At 43.0% G+C, this 21,995-nt stretch overlaps 1 non-coding gene across 1 annotated transcript; it reads left to right on the top strand.

Moving 5' to 3' along the window:
- The first annotated feature begins 18,327 nt into the window (after positions 1 to 18,327).
- On the top strand, positions 18,328 to 18,399 carry Trnaa-ugc. The gene has a single exon. It is a non-coding gene; the product is annotated as a tRNA-Ala (tRNA).
- Positions 18,400 to 21,995: the final 3,596 nt, after the last annotated feature.

Genomic DNA, 21,995 nt, shown 5'->3' with positions numbered 1-21,995 from the left:
GAGTCTTGTTTGCAGTTGAAAATGAAAGGTATTCATCTAAAGAAGAGCTGTGACCAATAGATGGAAGGTTACTGTTGCGGTTTACTTAAACTGAGGCATCGGAATGGAGTACCAAAGGGACTCGCATCTGTAGATCGCATTTGTTTCTCATAATGCCCGAGTGCGCTAACAAATACGATCACGCTTGAATTTTCAGTCAATAATCAACTTCATGAGCCAATCCTATTTATGTAACCACCTGTCAAAGGCCTAAATAGCCATCTTTTACACCGCGAAAGTGCATGAAGAGAGCCAATGAGGCTCTGGAAGATACCGAGCTCGGCGCCGGCTATGGAGAGCGCCATTTAGTCATGCTCGGATAACTTTAAACACTGTGGCACGCGAACAGTTTTCAAATTTAGCCATTTCGGAAAGGCTTCCACCTTTCGCCGAAAGCTAACGATCATGAACTTTTGGACGTCATATGAATCGCATCGTTTCCGCATTGCGTCAGCGGCTGTTCTGTTTCCCACGTTCCCCTTCCCCCGCCCCCCGCACATAGTAGTAAACATAGTAGGTGAATATGGATTGGGGGGGAAGAAATGGAAGAGGAAGCCGCCTTGTAGAATTTTGCACAGAGCATAATCATAGCTAACACTTGGTTCAAGAATCATAAAAGAAGGTTGTATACGTGGAAGAATCCTGGAGATACTAAAAGGTATCAGATAGATTATATAATGGTAAGACAGAGATTTAGGAACCAGGTTTTAAATTGTAGGACATTTCCAGGGGCAGATGTGGACTCTGACCACAATCTATTGGTTATGAACTGTAGATTAAAACGGAAGAAATGGCAAAAAGGGGGAATTTAAGGAGATGGGACCTGGATAAACTGACTAAACCAGAGGTTGTAGAGAGTTTCAGGGACAGCATAAGGGAACAATTGACAGGAATGGGGGAAAGAAATATAGTAGAAGACGAATGGGTAGCTCTGAGTGATGTAGTAGTGAAGGCAGCAGAGGATCAAGTAGGTAAAAAGTTGAGGGCTAGTAGAAATCCTTGGGTAACCGAAGAGATACTGAATTTAATTGATGAAAGGAGAAAATACAAAAAATCAGTAAGTGAAGCAGGCAAAAAGGAATACAAACGTCTCAAAAATGAGATCGACAGGAAGTGCAAAATGGCTAAGCAGGCATGGCTAGAGGACAAATGTAACTCAGTAGGGGTAAGATAGATACAGCCTACAGGAAAATTGAAGAGACCTTTGGAGAAAAGAGAGCCACTTGTATGAATATCAAGAGCTCAGATGGAAACCCAGTTCTAAGCAAAGAGGGGAAAGCAGAAAGGTGGAAGGAGTATATAGAGGGTCTATACAAGGGCGATGTACTTGAGGACAATATTGTGGCAATGGAAGAGGATGTAGATGAAGATGAAATGGGAGATACGATACTGCGTGAAGAGTTTGACAGAGCACTGAAAGACCTGAGTCCAAACAAAGACCCGGGAGTAGACAACATTCCATTAGAACTACTGACGGCCTTGGGAGAGCCAGTCCTGACAAAACTCTACCATCTGGTGAGCAAGATGTACGAGACAGGCGAAATGCCCTCAGACTTCAAGAAGACTATAATAATTCCAATCCCAAAGAAAGCAGGTGTTGACAGATGTGAAAATTACCGAACTATCAGTTTAATAAGTCACAGCTGCAAAATACTAACGCGAATTATTTACAGACGAATGGAAAAACTGGTAGAAGCCGACCTCGGGGAAGATCAGTTTGGATTCCGTAGAAATGTTGGAACACGTGAGGCAATACTGACCTTACGACTTATCTTAGAAGAAAGATTAAGGAAAGGCAAACCTACGTTTCTAGCATTTGTAGTCTTAGAGAAAGCTTTTGACAATGTTGACTGGAATACTCTCTTTGAAATTCTAAAGGTGGCAGGGGGTAAAATACACGGAGCGAAAGGCTATTTACAATTTGTACAGAAACCAGATGCCAGTTATAAGACTCGAGGGGCATGAAAGGGTTTGTAGTCTATCCCCGATGTTATTCAATCTGTATATTGAGCAAGCAGTAAAAGAAACAAAAGAAAAGTTCAGAGTAGGTATTAAAATCCAGGGAGAAGAAATAAAATCTTTGAGGTTCGCAGATGACATTGTAATTCTGTCAGAGACAGCAAAGGACCTAGAAGAGCAGTTGAACGGAATGAACAGTGTCTTGAAAGGAGGATATAAGATGAATATCAACAAAAGCAAAACAAGGATAATGGAATGTAGTCGAATTAAGTCTGGTGATGCTGAGGGTTTTAGATTAGGAAACGAGACACTTAAAGTAGTAAAGGAGTTTTGATATTTGGGGAGCAAAATAACTGATGATGGTCGAAATAGAGAGGATATAAAATGTGGACTGACAATGGCAAGGAAAGCGTTTCTGAGGAAGAGAAATTTGTTAACATCGAGTATAGGTTTGTCAGGAAGTCATTTCTGAAAGTATTTGAATGGAGTGTAGCCATGTGTGGAAGTGAAACATGGACAATAAATAGTTTGGACAAGAATAGAAGCTTTCGAAATGTGGTGCTGCAGAAGAATGTTGAAGATTAGGTGGGTAGATCACGTAACTAATGAGGAGGTATTGAATAGGATTGGGGAGAAGAGAAGTTTGTGACACAACTTGACTAGAAGAAGGGATCGGTTGGTAGGACATGTCCTGAGGCATCAAGGGATCGCAAATTTAGCATTGGAGGGCAGCATGGAGGGTAAAAATCGTAGAGGGAGACCAAGAGATGAATACACTGAGCAGATTCAGATGGATGTAGGTTGCAGTAGGTACTGGGAGATGAAGGAGCTTGGACAGGATAGATTAGCATGGACAGCTGCATCAAACCAGTCTCAGGACTGAAAACCACAACAACAACAACCTTCTTACCACATGGTGTGGCTGCCCTGCTGTATTACGTTTTTACAGTGTGTGTTTTTCCTTACAGCTTGTCATCTGCAACTATATACAACTTAATGTAGGCAAAATATTTACGCAAAAATTACGATTTCTAAACCGTTATGGCTATGCCAGAAATTAATAATTTTTATGAAATGTTGTGTGTGTGTGTGTGGGGGGGGGGGGGGGGGGCAGGGCGTGTATCAATTTACATTATGTGTCACTTACGTTTTCTTTTTCCGTCATCTTCTCCATTGTCAAGTTCTGTGTATTGAGTTGTAACTGTCATTGTCACTGTTTACCAGCTTAAAAACAAGATGGCGGGCAGTGGAACAGTTGACTGTGTGAAAACAAAGTCGAGGACAGTGGAACAGCTGAAAATGTCATGGGCAATTGTTTAGAATCTCTCAGAGGTGTGTGTGTTTGTGTGTGTGTGTGTGTGTGTGTGTGTGTGTGTGTGTGAAAGAGAGGGAGGGAGAGACAGGGAGAGAGAGAGAGAGCAGGTTTGAGGATTTATCATTATTATTATAATTATAAATATTTATTTATTTATTGTTAGTTTTATGTGTATGTGTGTATGTATGTGTCTGTCCGTCTGTGTGTGTGTGTGTGTGTGTGTGTGTGTGTGTGTGTGTGGTGGGGAGTTCTATAGGTTGGTGTTATCTAATAATTCTTTGAGGGCGGAGAACAGATTTCCATTGCAGGGATCTGTGTATTAATTTATTCCTTCCTTTCTCTCAACTACGGCTTTTTGTATATGATAATTGTCTTCAGTTATCAGTTTTGGTGGGGGGCTGTTGCTGCATTTGAGAATTTTTAAATCAGTGTTGATGTCTGTTGGGCTATGTTTATTGTCCATAAGGTGTTCAGCAAATGTGGAATGTCAGCTATTACTTTTAAATGTTCTTCCGTGTTCTGTGCAACTGGTATTAAAGTTTCTGCTTGTCTGTCCTATATAAACTGATTTGAAGTCTTGACACGTTAGTTGATAAATACCAGATGTGTCGTGTATGTCTGTACGTGTGTTGGTTGCCCTTAGTTTCCTCTGTGTTGAGTTATCTGTCCTCTAAGCTATTTTTAGCCCTTGTTTTTTGAGTATGTTGCTTATTCTGTGTGCTGCTTTCTTGTTGTAGGTGAGAGTGAACCACTCGTTTGTTGTTGTGGTTGTTTCTTGTTCATATGTGCTCGTTTGTGTGTTCTGTGTGTTTGTAAGTTGGTGAGAAGGTTTTAGTTTTTGTGCGTTGGGTGTCTTTCTTAATTGGTGTTGGTTGTTGTATCTGTATATTGTGAGGTCAAGGAAATTTAACATTTTGTTGTTTTCTGTTTCCACGGTGAATTTTATTTTTGTTCCTTATGTTTCACAGCTGTAATAATAAGAAACCCACTAATGATGCTGCAACTGCAGTGAAACATTTCTGGGACAACAAACAAAACTGTGTTTTCCTAAAGGCGGACCCCACCCAACAACATATGCTATATTGCAGTGAACATACAGTGCGTAGTGGGGCGATCACTCTGTTGTAGAAATAATTCAAAACTTTTTTTTTTTGGTCATCAGTCTACTGACTGGTTTGATGCGGCCCGCCACGAATTCCTTTCCTGTGCTAACCTCTTCATCTCAGAGTAGCGCTTGCAACCTACGTCCTCAATTATTTGCTTGACGTATTCCAATCTCTGTCTTCCTCTACAGTTTTTGCCCTATACGGTTCCCTCTAGTACCATGGAAGTCGTTCCCTCATGTCTTAGCAGTCCGCCCCAGTAGCTGAGTGGTCAGCGTGACGGATTGCCGTCCTCTGGGCCCGGGTTCGATTCCCGGCTGGGTCGGAGATTTTCTCCGCTCAGGGACTGGGTGTTGTGTTCATCATCATTTCCTCCCCATCCGGCGTGCAGGTCGCCCAATGTGGCGCCGAATGTAATAAGACCTGCGATATGGCGGCCGGACCTGCCCCGCGAGGGGCCTCCCGGCCAATGACGCCAAACGCTCATTTCCATTTCCATGTCTTAGCAGATGTCCTATCATCCTGTCCCGTCTCCTTATCAGTGTTTTACACATATTCCTTTCCTCTACGATTCAGCTTAGAACCTCCTCATTCCTTACCTTACCAGTCCACCTAATTTTCAACATTCGTCTAAAGCATCACATCTCAAATGCTTCGATTCTCTTCTCTTCCGGCTTTCCCACAGTCCATGTTTCACTACCATACAATGCTGTACTACAGACGTACATCCTCAGAAATTTCTTCCTCAAATTAAGGTCGGTATTTGATATTAGTAGACTTCTCTTGGCCAGAAATGCCTTTTTTGCCATAGCGAGTCTGCTTTTGATGTCCTCCTTGCTCCGTCCGTCATTGGTTATTTTACTGCCCAGGTAGCAGAATTCCTTAACTTCATTGACTTCGTGACCATCAATCCTGATGTTAAGTTTCTTGGTGTTCTCATTTCTACTACTTCTAATTACCTTCGTCTTTCTCCGATTTACTCTCAAACCATACTGTGTACTCATTAGACTGTTCATTCCGTTAAGCTGATCATTTAATTCTTCTTCATTTTCACTCAGGATAGCAATGTCATCAGCGAATCGTCTCATTGATATCCTTTCGCCTTGTATTTTAATTCCACTCCTCAAACTTTCTTTTGGTTTCCATCATTGCTTCTTCGATGTAGGGGCGAAAGGCTACAGCCTAGTCTTACACCCATCTTAATACGAGCACTTCGTTCTTGATTGTCCACTCTTATTATTCCCTCTTGGTTGTTGTACATATTGTATATGACCCGTCTCTCCCTATAGCTTACCCCTACTTTTTTCAGAATCTCGAACAGCTTGCACCATTTTATATTGTCGAACGCTTTTTCCAGGTCGACAAATCCTATGAAAGTGTCTTGACTTTTCTTTTTCCATTATTAGCCTTAACGTCAGAATTGCCTCTCTCGTCCCTTTACTTTTCCTAAAGCCAACTGATCGTCACCTAGCGCATTCTCAATTTTCTTTTCCATTCTTCTGTATATTATTCTTGTAAGCAGCTTCGATGCATGAGCTGTTAAGCTGATTGTGCGATATTTCTCGCACTTGTCAGCTCTTGCCGTCTTCGGAATTGTGTGGATGATGCTTTTCCGAAAGTCAGATGGTATGTCGCCAGACTCATATATTCTACACACCAACGTGAATAGTCTTTTGTCGCCACTTCCCCCAATGATTTTAGAAATTCTGATGGAATGTTATCTATCCCTTCTGCATTATTTGACCGTAAGTCCTCCAAAGCTCTTTTAAATTCCGATTCCAATACTGGATCCCCTATCTCTTCTAAATCGACTCCTGTTTCTTCTTCTATCACAGCAGACAAATCTTCACCCTCATAGAGGCTTTCAATGTATTCTCTCCACCTATCTGCTCTCTCTTCTGCATTTAACAGTGAAATTCCCATTGCACTCTTAATGTTACTACCGTTGCTTTTAATGTCACCAAAGGTTTTTTTGACTTTCCTGTATGCTGAGTCTGTCCTTCCGACAATCATATCTTTTTCGATGACTTCACATTTTTCCTGCAGCCATTTCGTCTTAGCTTCCCTGCACTTCCTATTTATTTCATTCCTCAGCGACTTGTATTCCTGTATTCCTGATTTTTCCGGAACATGTTTGTACTTCCTGCTTTCATCAATCTACTGAAGTATTTCTTCTGTTACCCATGGTTTCTTCGCAGCTACCTTCTTTGTACCTATGTTTTCCTTCCCAACTTCTGTGATGGCCCTTTTTAGAGATGTCCATTCCTCTTCAACTGTACTGCCTTCTGCGCTATTCCTTATTGCTGTATCTATAGCGTTAGAGAACTTCAAACGTATCTCGCCATTCCTTAGTACTTCCGTATCCCACTTCTTTGCGTATTGATTCTTCCTGACCAATGTCTTGAACTTCGGCCTACTCTTCATCACTATTATATTGTGATCTGAATCTATATCTGCTCCTGGGTACGCCTTACAATCCAGTATCTGATTTCGGAATCTCCGTCTGACCATGATGTAATCTAATTGAAATCTTCCCGTATCTCCCGGCCTTTTCCAAGTATACCTCCTCCTCTTGCGATTCTTGAACAGGGTATTCGCTATTACTAGCTGAAACTTGTTACAGAACTCAATTAGTCTTTCTCCTCTTTCATTCCTTGTCCCAAGCTCATATTCTCCTGTAACCTTTTCTTCTACTCCTTTCCCTACAACTGCATTCCAGTCGCCCATGACTATTAGATTTTCGTCCGCCTTTACATACTGCATTACCCTTTCAATATCCTCATGCAGTTTCTCTATCTGTTCATCTTCAGCTTGCGACGTCGGCATGTATACCTGAACTATCGTTGTCGGTGTTGGTCTGCTGTCGATTCTGATTAGAACAACCCGGTCACTGAACTGTTCCCAGTAACACACCTTCTGCCATACCTTCCTATTCATAACGAATCCTACACCTGTTTTACCATTTTCTGCTGCTGTTGATATTACCCGATACTCATCTGACCAGAAATCCTTGTCTTTCTTCCACTTCACTTCACTGACCCCTACTATATCTAGATTGAGCCTTTGTATTTCCCTTTTCAGATTTTCTAGTTTCCCTACCACGTTCAAGCTTCTGACATTCCACGCCCCGACTCGTAGAACGTTATCCTTTCGTTGATTATTCAAAACTAAGATCGCTTAAATACTGTTTAATGGATAACCGGTTCAACACACTAAAGGTGCCATCATCGGATCTGAATGTAGCTTAACATTTATAAACCATTTGGATATGACGATACATGAGGCAGACCAGCTGATATAAAATCATTGGGCTGCCTCATGTATCGTTTTATCCAAATGGTTTATAAATGTTAAGCTATATTCGCACCCGATGATGGCACCTTTAGTGTGTTGAAACCGGTTATCCATTAAATAGTATTTAAGAGATCTTGGCTTTTGAATTATTTCTACATATGTTATAGTCTGACTAGATAAGGTCCTTAAGGTCTTCTCTTTCCTTCCGGCGTTATTTGATGGTAACACATGACGTCTAATCCCTCTCTTCCTCTAGAAATAAGGAGTTTCGAATGTAGTCAAGGAGTGTTACAAGTGTGCTAAGAAATGAACAGTGTGTACTGAAATCGATGGTTCGAACGGCAACAGTTCTCAGTAACATTATATAGCCCCCTTGTTGCAGGATACCTACCTGTAGCCAGGATATATAGATGGTGGGGTTGCCAACTTCGCATTTTGTATTTAATGATCTGGAAAGTTGTGTTGAGTATAGATGCGTCAATCTATTTCACCTTCGATGTTTATTCATTATACAGAAGCCTAGGATTTTGATGGAAATGACTGACCTTGAAGGAAAGAGTGCCTTTCAACGGTTCCGGACCTGTCGCAATCAGAATGAGAGCAATCCACTTTCATCAACACACCCGTAATATCAAACTCCCTGATGCACTAAGCTGTGCACTGAAATGGGCCTTGAAATCCGACTTTCTCCTTGTACAGTCAATGGCCTCACCAACAGAAATATCACATCTGACTTATATACTTCTTATAATTTATATTAAACAATACCTCTCTCCTTGTACCCAACTCTTCGCAATGCCTCTCCATATCCGTACTGAGTTTCAGGACTAGAGGTACCTTGGCAGTGGGATAGGCACAGAACAGAATTTGTTTCTAAAATGAATCTTCCCTTCCGCGCCTGAATGCAGCACTGCGAAGCTGTGGGAGACTGCTGTGCGGTGCAGTGCATCCTGCCTATGCGAGCTGTACTATCACCAACGGAGATGTTCACGTGAGCATGAAATTTCTGCGAAGTTGGCACAAGAGGATAAAGGTGCCGGGGGAAAAAAAGTTTGGTGGCCGGGGGAGAACGGTAAACTCATCCTGGTGCTCTTCGAACAACGCAAGAACACTGCCAGCTGTGTGACACGTTGCACTGTCCTGCTGGTAGATGGCATCCTGCCGAGGATACGTTGTGTGTTATGCTGCATCTGTGGACAAGTAGGTAGACAGAGAACTGTGGTACAGGTATGCTGGGTGCTTTGCTTGAGATCATGCTGCATGAACTGGATAAGACACACCAAGACTATGTTAGTGGTGACTGATCATCCAAAAACATACCTTTAAAAATCTTTGAAATGTGGAAATAATAGTGATTACACATTCTATGTTACTCTTTAAATACATTTCACTATTCTAATGTCCGCCCCGATAGCTGAGTGGTTAACGTGACGGATTGCCGTCCTACGGGCCCGGGTTCAATTCCCGGATGGGTCGGAGATTTTCTCCGCTCAGGGACTGGGTGTTGTGTTGTCTTCACCATCATTTCATCCCCATCCGGCGCGCAGGTCGCCCAATGTGGCGTCGAATGTAATAAGACCTGCACCAGGGCGGCCGGACCTGCCCCGCAAAGGGCCTCCCGGTCAATGACGCTAAGCGCCAGGAAGTTTAAGTGCTGACAATTTTCACGGAGGTAGGTTCTATGTTTAATATATCTCCCTTCTAAAGTACACAATACTCCAGTCACCTCAGGGGGTAGACAATCATGCGCAATCGTATTTAAATTGTTTTATTATAGTAAATACACAGAAACTTCAGTAATATTACGTAGGATTTGTTTCAGTTTACCCATCACGAATGAGTCAAAATACTGGGTACTATTCATCACTTCTTCATTATATTATCCCACTTTCCAAGTTGAGCTGAATGAATAAACGACACGTGTCACAACAAGAAACAGGACCTTCTACAGTCAAAATAATTGTATAGCAATTTCTGTGAAGCGATCAAGCACGTAAATTGGTTTTGAGCCGATTGAAGAAGTGACACAAATTTATTTTAGCATGCTATAATGTGTTAGCCAGACAAGATTCCAAATTAAGCCAGAAACTAAGTAGACAAAGAGGGCACATACTACTCCGAAACGAGTAACCAAAGGCCGTGAATTATAGGGACTAGACGCCTATCGTGAAAGACACGGTGACCCGGTCGCTTGAAGGGTGGATCTCGAAAGATGCCACTGATGGACTTCACAGTGCCGTTGTCAGAACGCGTGGGATGAAGTGGTTCCCACGAAGTATTTTGCCTAGCTGTAGGAATGCATATATTTTGTATGTATTGAAGAGAACGTATCTTGCTATAACAAAGGAATGCTTTCGAGAAAAACTTTCTTGATCAGTGCAGGTTGTCTATCCTTCATGTTGAGACAAGAGAACGGTGAGGCAACGGTTAGGGAAGTTGATGTTAAATAATAATCTGACTTCTGAGAAGAAGAATATTCGCAGCCTATTCTCCATCCCTCGTACTATTCGCTAATGGCACGGGTGAGGGGGGAAATACTTGTGTTACCTCAGGCACACTTCGCCACACACCGTGAAGTGGCGTTAGTAATAAAGAGGCCATTGTAGATGATCATATATATTGCTTTGGCAACCTGGATGAAGAAAGGAAACACTTAATAACTCGTGCCACTACGCTAAACGATTAAAAATAATCGCTGCTATAAAAACTTAAAGAACCGGCCATAAACATTTGTGAATCAATTATCTGACGTAGCCCGACTACTCGCTTGGAAAGCATGGCTGGAATGAAGTCCAGACCCCAACGATTAATCGCTGCCTCTACATTTCATTCCATTAATTATATACACCCATTTCGTATCCCACAAAATACAGTTTACTTTGGCTGTAAATAAATCGAGATTTCTTCAGACATGCCTCGCCATTGCAATCAATCTCAGTACCATTAATAATAATAAAGATTTATAACTAGAGTTATGTAGTCTAGTGAAATAATTTTAGCATCACAAAGTAAGTTCTCATATGTCAAAGCCAACGAGAAATAAATAGGCATCATAAAATCTTTCAAAGAACTCAGTCTAACTGCAAACCCTATCTCAATGGAAATCAGAGAAATAAAAAGTTTGTGTTTCACCTATTACGTCTCCGTAATTTTTGTTTATCTTATACACCCCAAACCTAGTACGTACAAATACGTAACTAACTGAGGTGAGGACAGTCGACTAGCAGCGTTCGTGATCTGGTTTTTCGTCATTTCTAATGAATATTGGCATGTTTTCCTTCTTCTTCCTCTTCCTCTTTTTTCCCCAGCAAGGGACGGGCCAGATTCCATTCTCGCTTTTTTTCTGCCTCAAACCATCTTGATGTTAGCATGGAATTAAACTCTGGACTTCCTTGTTCCGTTTTTGAGTAAGAACGTATCTAGTAATGTCAACGGACTAAAAGCGCATCAAGATGCCAAACATCTGTGTCCCTCATTTTGTGATACAGTTCTCACAACACAATGCGATGCATTAAAGAGGATTTCCAGAAAATGTGCCCCAAAAATTTCTCTTCAGCCTCTGACAAAAATATTAGTAAAATAATTTTATTTGGAGAACTGCTTCTTTACCACTAAATATCGAATAAGAAGTTTTCTTTTTAGCCAGTATTACGGATATGAGCTTCGATGCAGAATATGCATAATTATCGAAAATATTTACCTCATTTTTTGTGGTAATAAGTTATTATTTGAGCACTTATTATTTGTCAAAGTCGTAACAAACGTTCTACAAGTCGTTTGGCTTGAATACTATAGCTGATAAATATTTGACCAAGTGCATCTAAGCCATCCCACCTTAATTGTTCCCGGAGAATGTTAATATATAGGAACACTACAACGGCAAGGTATTGGCTAAAAACGTCAATTCGTGGTACCGCTTCTTCAAAGAGTGCTATTTCAGCAAAGTTTGCTGGAGAGGTTTTGCGAAGTTTCGAACACGGCAAAGCAGGATTGTCGTCGGGTCGACAGCAGCGTGTAAAGCTCATTCGATAATAGCACTACTCCGAATTGGTCCCGGCGTAGGTTCGAGTCCTCCCTCGGGCATGGGTGTGTGTGTTTGCCCTTAGGATAATTTAGTTTAAGTATTGTGTAAGCTTACGGACTGATAACCTTAGCAGTTAAGTCCCATAAGATTTCACACACATTTGAACATTTGAACTACTCCGAATTCGAGTCTCGCTGCAGCACGCTGTTTCATTCTGTCGGAACTTTCACAACAGCACAGCGAAGTGGCGCAGTGGCCAACACACTGGACTCCCGTGTAGGAAACTAGATTGCAGTGCCTGTGTTGTTCCGAAGTACACACGTCGCCAAATTCCTTCGAATATGCATGCCTGTCCGAACGAACATCCATTGCGGCGGCTACAGCCGTTGTGAACTACATGAAATGTATTCGCATTTGTGAACGTAGACAACAATTAGCAGTATAATGAAATGACGACAGTGAAAATTGGTGCCAGGCCGGGACTCGAACCCGAATTTCCCTCTTATCCTGAGCAATCGCCTTACCATTAGTCTACTTGACGGCTCACTGCCAGGCCCAAATTTCCATATGACGTCGACCATGTGCCTACAAGCTGCTCTTGTACATTCATTATGTATAATCCCGTACAGACGTGACATTTCAATTGGAAGTCGCTTGCAGTACCTGTGTTGTTCAGATGTGTAATTAAAAGTACTGACATATACGTGACGAACGTGCGAGTGCAGGTTGTGGACACATGGTGGATGACATATGTAGGGCTTATTTCAGTAGTGGTACAAGTCCATTACCTCCACTTTTCTGTCTATAACGTGTCTGAAATTAATGAGCCAAACAAACAGAAAGAAAGGTTAATCTCTAGCAAGAAGCCATATGCTTGAATATTTCTAGTATCTCAATTGCAGATTTTTCAGCGCTCATTTAACTTTAGGACTCTGTATCTCAATATGAACAAAACCGGACTTGTACCACCGCCGGCCGGAGTGGCCGAGCGGTTCTAGGCGCGACCGCTACGGTCGCAGGTTCGAATCCTGCCTCGGGCATGGATGTGTGTGATGTCCTTAGGTTAGTTAGGTTTAAGTAGTTCTAAGTTCTAGGGGATTGATGACCTCAGAAGTTAAGTCGCATAGTGCTCAGAGCCATTTGAACCATTTGAACTTGTACCACTATTGAAATAAGCCCTTCATATGGAAGTCTAAGTATAGCCGTGAGTATTGTTCAGATGCCTCATGGTAAGCCGATCGCTCGCGATAAGTGGAAAATTCGACTACGAGCGCCGGTCTGGCACAAATTTTTACTGTCATCATTCCACCGTGCAGCTGATGACAGTCCATATTTGCTAATGCGGATACATTTCATGTATCAAATGCAGGAGGTCGGCTGTTAAAATTTTCTCCAGCTACCTTTATTTAGGCTTTCCCTAAACTGCTTAATGAAAAAGCTTGAATGGTTCCTTTGAAAAGGGCCGTTTTCCTGCCACATCTTTCCGGAATCATAGCTCATGCTCCATCTCTAACGACGTCCGTCATCTCCGAGACTTTAAATCTTAAACTTCCTCTTTCTCCATACGACATTGTAGACTCTACTGCTGAGTGAAGGATTCTTCCTAAAAAAAAAAAAACAGTAAGTAAAACAAAGTTGTTGTAGTACTACAAGCCTGGTCCCATCTCATATGTGCTGTTGCACCCTCCTCACATTACACAGTATACTTCATCTACATCTACATTCATACTGCGCTGGCCACTTTACAACAACCGCTTGTGATACTTCCGATATTACCTATCTGTTGAGTTTGTTCTATTAAGAAGGACGTGTTGCGTCCTGGCTGTAAGTAAGTCCTGAATCCAACTGCAAATGTGATTCGATACTCGGTAAGCTTGTACACCACCAACATAAAACCATAAAGGACTGTGTTCGTTGGCACCACAGTACAGTACCGGATGGTTGTAAATAAACACCGCTGTTTTGGCTGCCGTTTTCATGAAACAAGTGTAGAGTACACGTTCTTTTTTCTTAATGACCACTGCGTTTCCTATGGAATACTTCAGCCTTCTTAACCCTTTACACCAACCGTTAGAAATCAACACTCATCACCAAGCGACAAACAACAGACTGACGTCAAAACAGGAGAACATTACCCATTCTTACAGCGCCATATTTTCACCTGCTGGCAGATAGTGGAACTGTCATTTTTCTGAGCATTCTCTGCTGGCTCACCGGTTAATACACACCTACGATGCCTCAGCACCATGCGATATATATAGGCCACACTACAGCACTCGGAGCACCGTCAGTATAATTATAACCACTCGGTATATGCATGTAGCGTGATTCATTTGCCACAGTCATCGGCAATTAGACGGAGATCACCAGGCCTGCCTGTGCGCCTTCTGCTTTGTATCTGCAGCCAGTAATTGTGCCGAGTTTAGGGATGAGCTGTAATTGAAACATTCGTTCTAGGCTACAATCATGCACCACCCGACGAGTGCGTGTTCTTGTCGAATGACTTCAGCCTTTTGAACGAGGTCGCATTGTGAGTCTGCAGGAAGCTGGAGAGACGATCACCGGATCGTTGCACGTGTTGGGCACAATGTATCAGTGGTTTGTCGCCACTTTCAGCAGTCGTCTGTGGAACATTTCGACAATTGCAGAGCAAGTTCTGGAAGTTTGCATCGTACAGACGCACACCAAGATGCGCCTGTAGTGTCATCAGGGGTCTTTGGTAACCGTACCCTTGTAGCAGGATTAAAATGACGCTTGCCTCTGGCCAAGCTACTACTGACAACACGACTCTGCCAAGCGCTGCTACTCTGGTGGCATGAAAGAATAGATTGGAAAGTAGAATGGCACTCTCTTGCTTTCAGTTATAAGAGTAGGTTCTGTCTGTACGCGGGTGGTGGACGTAAGGCGTAGTGCTGGTGAGTGGCCTATTCTTTCTCCCATGACACCCAGGTCCCAAACAGGTCTCACCCCACGCTCCATGGTGTGGGAAGGGGGATCAGCAAAACTTGCGGTAATACATTGAAACGCCAAAGAAACTGGTACAGGCACGCGTATTCAAATACAGAGATATATAAACAGGCAGAATACGGCGCTGTAGCCGGTAACGCCTATATAAGACAACAAGTGTCTGGCCCGGTTGTTAGATCGGTTACTGCTGCTACAATGGCAGATTATCAAGATTTAAGTGAGTTTGAACGTGGTGTTATAGTCGGTGCACGAGCGATGGGACACAGCTTCTCCGAAGCAGCGATGGAGTGGGGATTTTCCCGTACGACCATTTCATGAGTGTACCGTGAGTACCAGGAATTCGGTAAAACATCAAATCTTTGGCATCGTTGCAGTCGGAAAAGGATAATGTAAGAATGGGACCAGCGACGACTTAAGAGAATCGTTCAAAGTGACAGAACTGCAACTCTTTCGCAGATTGCTGCAGATTTCAGTGCTGGGCTATCAAAAAGTGTCAGCGTGCAAACTATTCAACGAAACATGATGATATGGGCTTTCGGAGCCAGAGGCCCACTCGTGTACCCTTGATGACTGCACGTCACACAGTTTTACGCCTCGCCTGTGGCCGTCATCACCGACATTGGACTGTTGATGACTGGAAACAAGCTTCCTGGTCGGATGAGTCTCGTTTCAAATTGTATCGAGTGGATGGACGTGTGCGGGTATGGAAACAAGATCCTGAATCCATGGACCCATCATGTTAGCAGGGGATTGTTCAGGCTGGTGGGGGCTCTGTAATGGTGTGGGGCGTGCGCAGTTGGAGTGATGTGGGACCCCCTGATACGTGTAGATACGACTATGAGAGGTGACACGTACTTAAGCATCCTGTCTGATCATCTGCATCCATTCATGTCCACTGTGCATTCCGACCGACTTAGGCAATTACAGCAGGACAATGAGACACCCCGTACGTCCAGAATTACTACAGAGTGGCTCCAGGAACACTCTTTTGAGTTTAAACACTTCTGCTGGTCACCATACTCTTCAGGCGTGAACGTTATTGAGCATATCAGGGATGCCTTGCAACGCGCTTTTCAGAAGAGATCTCCACCCCCTCGTACTCTTACGGATTTACGGTTAGCCCTGCACAATTCATGGTGCCAATTTTCTCCGGCAGTACTTTAGACATTAGTCGAGTCAATGCCATGTCAGGTTGCGGCATTTTTCGTACTCTAGGGGGCCTACACGATCTTAGGCAGGTGTACGAGTTTCAGCTGTTCAGTGTATTTGGTATTTATGCTTCGTAAATTAATCTGTGTCCACTACATTGTATAGGTTGTTATCCTCGTGCCGCTATAATTTCTTCGACAGCACATACGGCTACTGCGATGCATGGTCCTCTTTGTGGTCTACAACGACTGTCCTGGCCAGCAAGATTCCCAGACCTCTCGCCTACTGAACACGTATGGGTCATGGTGAAGTACGAACTTACGTTCTCCAGAGACTGCAAGAACCGTTTCCGAACTGCAGAAAAAGTTTCAAGATGCTTAGGGCGGCATTCGGCACCGTTGTGATCATTTCCATACGAGAACGCACGCCTGTGTTGCCGCCAGAAAGGAGTATACTGTGTTTTCAAGCACTGTTTGGGCACCCTTTCTTGTGACATGTGTGTCTCATATGGACTAAATTTGTTATAAAGTATTACAATAATGAACTACTTGTCACGTCACTTATTTGTACAATTACTTTGTGATGTGTTGGCAGAAGAGCCAACACCGTGTAACTAGAGGAGGCCGAAATGCACGCGTTTAAACTCACGCAGACTGGCGTGAGGTCTGGAACAAGGTAAAGTTATTATCCTATGAAGAAAGGAACGTAGTTGATTGAATACTTAACTTTAATCCATAATTGGAGAACATCGCTCTTGAGGATACATAATGACAATCTCAATATAAACTGGTAATGGCGCCTTGCTAGGTCGTAACAAATGACGTAGTTGAAGGCTATGCTAACTATCGTCTCGGCAAATGAGAGCGTATTTGTCATTGATCCATCTCTAGCAAAGTCTGCTGTACAACTGGGGCGAGTGCTAGTAAGTCTCTCTAGACCTGCCGTGTGGCGGCGCTCGGTCTGCAATCACTGACAGTGGCGACACGCGGGTTCGACGTATACTAACGGACCGCGGCCGATTTAAAGGCTACCACCTAGCAAGTGTGGTGTCTGGCGGTGACACTGCACCTTGTCCTTGAGAGTGTTGCATTTTTTTCCGGCAGTATGTTTCGTTCACTAAACGGTTATGAATTCGTTCGTTATAGTTCTCACATCCTGCTTTCCACTACGTTAAAAATGTTTCCAGTTTGTTCCGGTGACCCAACCACTCAGCTAGAGGAAACAACATAGGCCTATCGACATCCGTATTTCTTGCTGCAATTAGTACATTAGCTCCACTTGTCTCATACATAGAACATCGGACGCTTATAGCCCTCGCTGCTGTATAACAGTCCATTACTCATTCAAATACGTGTAAATCGCGCCAACAGATATTCAGGTACAGAGAATTTAGCACCTGTTCTGTTCTCCCCGTAGCTAGATTCGTGCTCATTAGTCATGTATGATTCATGAGTGCTGTTGGCGTACCTACTGATTCAGGTGTAATGTAACGCGGACGTCGGACATATTACCGTTATACTGTAGTTAGTTTATTTACCGTTCTCTGAAACTACCGAATGTTCTAATGTAGCAACAAATCTTATTGTCTGGATGACATTACGCAGTAAAATAGAATGTTTAGCAAGTGGCTACCATCTCTGAAAGACTCAATTGTCAAAGGGTTATGTCCGAAAGAACAGATACCAGTAGCGATCTTGCAGCTCTCGAAGAATGAAATTACAATGAAATCCGGACTATTAACTGTTTACAGAGGTTGATAAACATCAACGGGGACAGTTGAAAATGTCTGCCCCGACGGGTACTCGAACCCGGCATCTCCTGCTTACATGGTCTTTTTTTGTCTTTTTTTTTTTTTTTTTTTGTTCATTTCGTTTGGTCTGGGCGGACGTCACATGACATCTGTTCAAGTTCATCGTTGATTCCGTCACTCAGTGTTCTTATTACAGAGAACAATCCGCCTTCTGACCGAACACGCTGAGCTACCATGCCGGCACCCGACTGCGTCACCGAGGACACAGAGGATAGTTCGACTGCAGGGTCTTATCTCTGGCACGCTCCCCGTGAGACCCACACTTCCAACTTCGAGTACCGGTGGGGGCAGCCAATTTCAACTGTCCCCGTTGATATTTATCAACACCTGTAAGCAGCTAATGGTCTAGATTACATTATAATTTCATTCTTCGAGAGCTGCGTGATTATTAATGGTATCTCTTCTTTCGGACATGTCTAAAAGAACAGATGCCATCTTCATATAGATAAGGCTTACAGGTCACTGATCTTCAGCGCGGATGCACTCACATTGCTCAAACTCTTACGGGTATTGGTAGACTGACTACCGCGAGTAATGAATACGGTGTGCAGGGACATTAAAATGTAATGTGGACAGTAGGTTGGATGTGTGGGTCTCACGGGGAGCGTGCCAGAGGTAAATCCCTGCACTTCCACTATCCTCTGTGTACTCGGTGGGTCAGTCAACTGGGGATGTAGCTCAGTGGTAGAGCGTTCGCTTTGCATGTGAAAGGCCCTGGGTTCTATCCCCGGCATCTCCAACTTACTTTCTTGTGCTTGGATAGCTCAGTTGGTAGAGCACTCGAGTCTCGGTCCGGCACACAGTTCTGATCTGCAGCCGACGCGGTAGCTCAGCGTGTTCGGTCAGAGGGTTAGCTACCCTCTGTAACAAAAAACTGAGTGAATGGATCAACGAAGAACCTAAACGAGTGTCATCGGACGTCCGCCCCGAACAAATTCAACGATCAATATAGAACAAAATGAGTTCAAAAAAAAAAAAAAATTAAGGTCAGAGCGTCTGCCATGTAAGGAGGAGATCCCGGGTTCGAGTCCCGATCGGGATAGACATTTTCAAGTGTTCGCAGTGATAGTTAACAACGCCTGTAAGCAGCTAGTGTTCTGGATTTCATTGTAATTTCAACTATGCAAAACGTACGGAAGACATATTTTATTAGGAAATAATATCTACTGTACTAGTTATGACGTCGCGATGATGATGTGAGAGAAAGAGAGAGAGACTTAAGAGAAATTGAGACACGTTAATAGGATTTTCCGACATCTAAAAAGCGTTTGACAATACAAGTAGGTGCAGGTTGTTAGAAAGTCTGAGAAAAATAGGAGTGAGCTGTAGGTAAATATGGGTGAGACACTATATGTGCAAGAATCAAGAAAGAACAGTAAGAATGGAAGACTACGGACGAAGTGTTCGCATTAGAAAGTATGTAGGAAAGGGATGCAATCTTTCGCCCCTGATGTTGAGTCTATGGATCGAACAAACAGTGACGGAAATGGGAGAAAGTTTCAACAGTGGGATTAAAATTCGCTGATCACATTACACTCCTTGGTGCAGGTGAGCGAGGATTACAGAACCTGTTGAATGGAATGAATGGCTCTGAGCACTATGGGACTTCACTTCTGAGGTCATCAGTCCCCTAGAGCTTAGAACTACTTAAACCTAACTAACCTAAGGACATCACACACATGCATGCCCGAGGCAGGAATCTAACCTGCGACCGTAGCGGTCGCGCGGTTGCAGACTGTAGCGCCTAGAACCGCTCGGCCACCCCGGACGGCTGAATGGAATGATCAATCTAATGAGTACAGAATGTGGATTGAGAGTAAACCGAATACAGGCGACAATAACGTAAAGTAACAGAACTGAGATAAGCGATAAAGTTAACATTAAAATTGGTGACCACGAAGTAGACTATGTTAAAGACCTGTGCTACCTTCTGAGCTAAATAAAACATGAGAAACGAAGCAATGAGGATATAAAAAGGAGACACGCAGTATCAAACACAGATCTCGATTTCTGGCAGAAATTTCTGAAAATATTCGTTTCGAGCACAGTATTATATGGAAGTGAATCATAGATTAGAAAATCGGTGAAACGATATGAAATGAAGAATCGGCGAGGAGAGGAACGTTTGGAAAATACAAACAAGGAGAACGAACAGGATGACAGGACACATGCTAAGTCATCAGGGAATAAGTGCCATGGTACTAGACAAATGTGTTGTCGAAGAAAACTGTAGGGGGAGAAGGAGATTGGAAAACACACAACAAATAATGGAAGACGGTTATCACTACTAATATGGGATTAGGAAGCTGATAGTTAGTTTTTCTGACCACTCACGGAGAATACAGGACTCCAATTCAAAGATTAAGTATGAATTACGATTTATTTTCATAAAACCTGAAAAAAATTAGGATACATTACGTATGGTACGTATACAAGCTTTAAACAATCTCACAGAGTACCGAAAATTTTTAATACACGAAAAATTTTTGCAATGGACAAGACACCGAAGTATCAGAAGTTAGTCTGCAGGGGAGACTGTTGAAGTTTGTCACAATTAGTGAGTTTCAATTTTCTAAAAGGCAATATTTATAGTTTCTTCTTCTGTCATCACTGTTTTTCATAATATAGTATGTATCCTTTTCTAGATATTCCCACAAATATGATAACCTAGCAAGACTTTATTTTTCGATATAGGCTTTCGGAGACGAAGCCCCACACGTGTACCCTCGATAACTGTACAACACAAAGATTTACGGCTCCCCTGGGCCCGTCAACACCGACATTGGACTGTTGATGACTGAAAACATGTTGCCTGGCCGAACGAGTCTCGTTTCAAATTGTATCGAGCGGAAGGACGTATACGGGTATGGAGAAAACATCATCAATCCATGGGCCCTACAGTCACCAAGGGGCTGGTGGAGGCTCTGTAATTGTGTATGGCGTGTGCAGATGGAATGATACAGGACAACTGATACGTCTAGATAAGACTCTGACAGAGGAAACGTACTTAATCATCCTGCCTGATCACCTGCATCCATTCATGTCCATTATGCATTCCGACGCATTTGGGCAATTCCAGCAGGACAATGCGAGACCTAACACGTCCAGAATTGTTACAGAGTGGCTTCAGGCTCTGTGTTTAAACACGTCCGCTATCCACCAAACTCTGCAGACATAAACATTACTGAGCATATCTGGGATGCCTTGTAACGTGCTGCTCACCCCCTCGTACTCTTAGGGATTTATGGACAGCTCTGCAGCGTTCATGGTGTCAGTTCCCTCCAGCACTACTTCAGACATTAGTCAAGTCCATGCCACGTCGTACTGCGGCACTTCTGCGCGCTCGCGGGGACCCTATACGATATCAAGCAGGCGTACCAGTTTCTTTGGCTCGTCATTGTACAATAGCTAACATCAGCAGCTTGAAGAACTGATTACTTCGCTTCATTCTCGTCGTCATTAGCAAAAATGACTTTTCTATTTGGAAATAACCATCTTGTTAATGTTGGACAACTGATACGAATATCAGCTGCTCGTTCACGAACTGATAGTTCCTCCATCCTTCCTTCTTCACTGTTGCAATCGTGATGTCTGGAGAAGCTTCTCTTCTGTTTATCTTTTCTTATTTTCCACTGTCTATACGTGAAGCAAGCGTGAAAGCTACTGAAAACTTGTGGGATTAGGTTGTCTGACCTGAGATATATTTTTGTAGCAACCAACGCCGAATCGACGCTTCAGACAAAAACCGAACTGGACAAAGAGAAATAGAACCTAAGCTCAAAGTTGATACCGTATAAAATTTTTCGACTGTTATAAAGTAGTGGAAGGCATTTGGGAAACACACTCCTCTGAATACATAATGAATGGCTCAAATGGCTCTGAGCACTATGGGACTCAACTGCTGAGGTCATTAGTCCCCTAGAACTTAGAACTAGTTAAACCTAACTAACCTAAGGACATCACAAACATCCATGCCCGAGGCAGGATTCGAACCTGCGACCGTAGCGGTCCTGCGGTTCCAGACTGCAGCGCCTTTAACCGCACGGCCACTTCGGCCGGCACATAATGAATGATGAGCGTCAATTGTACCAGTGAATGAGTACAGCTGCGACACAAAACACAAAAATATCAATAAAGTCCAGAGAACTATTTCCAGTAAATAGAAAACATGTACTAATTAATATCGTATTCGTGCTGTGGTTTGGGTTTAGACAGAAAAGGTGAGTGAAAATTGAGACTTGTGCCGCCCAACCCGTGTGACAACCAGCCCCATTCTCACCTAATACCAGAATGTCTGCAACCCAATATTAACGTAATTATTGGCAAGAAATAGTC

The sequence above is a fragment of the Schistocerca americana genome, chromosome 2 (genome assembly GCF_021461395.2).
Source record: "Schistocerca americana isolate TAMUIC-IGC-003095 chromosome 2, iqSchAmer2.1, whole genome shotgun sequence".
Lineage (NCBI taxonomy): Eukaryota > Metazoa > Arthropoda > Insecta > Orthoptera > Acrididae > Schistocerca > Schistocerca americana.
This window is presented reverse-complemented; position numbering and strand designations above follow the sequence as displayed.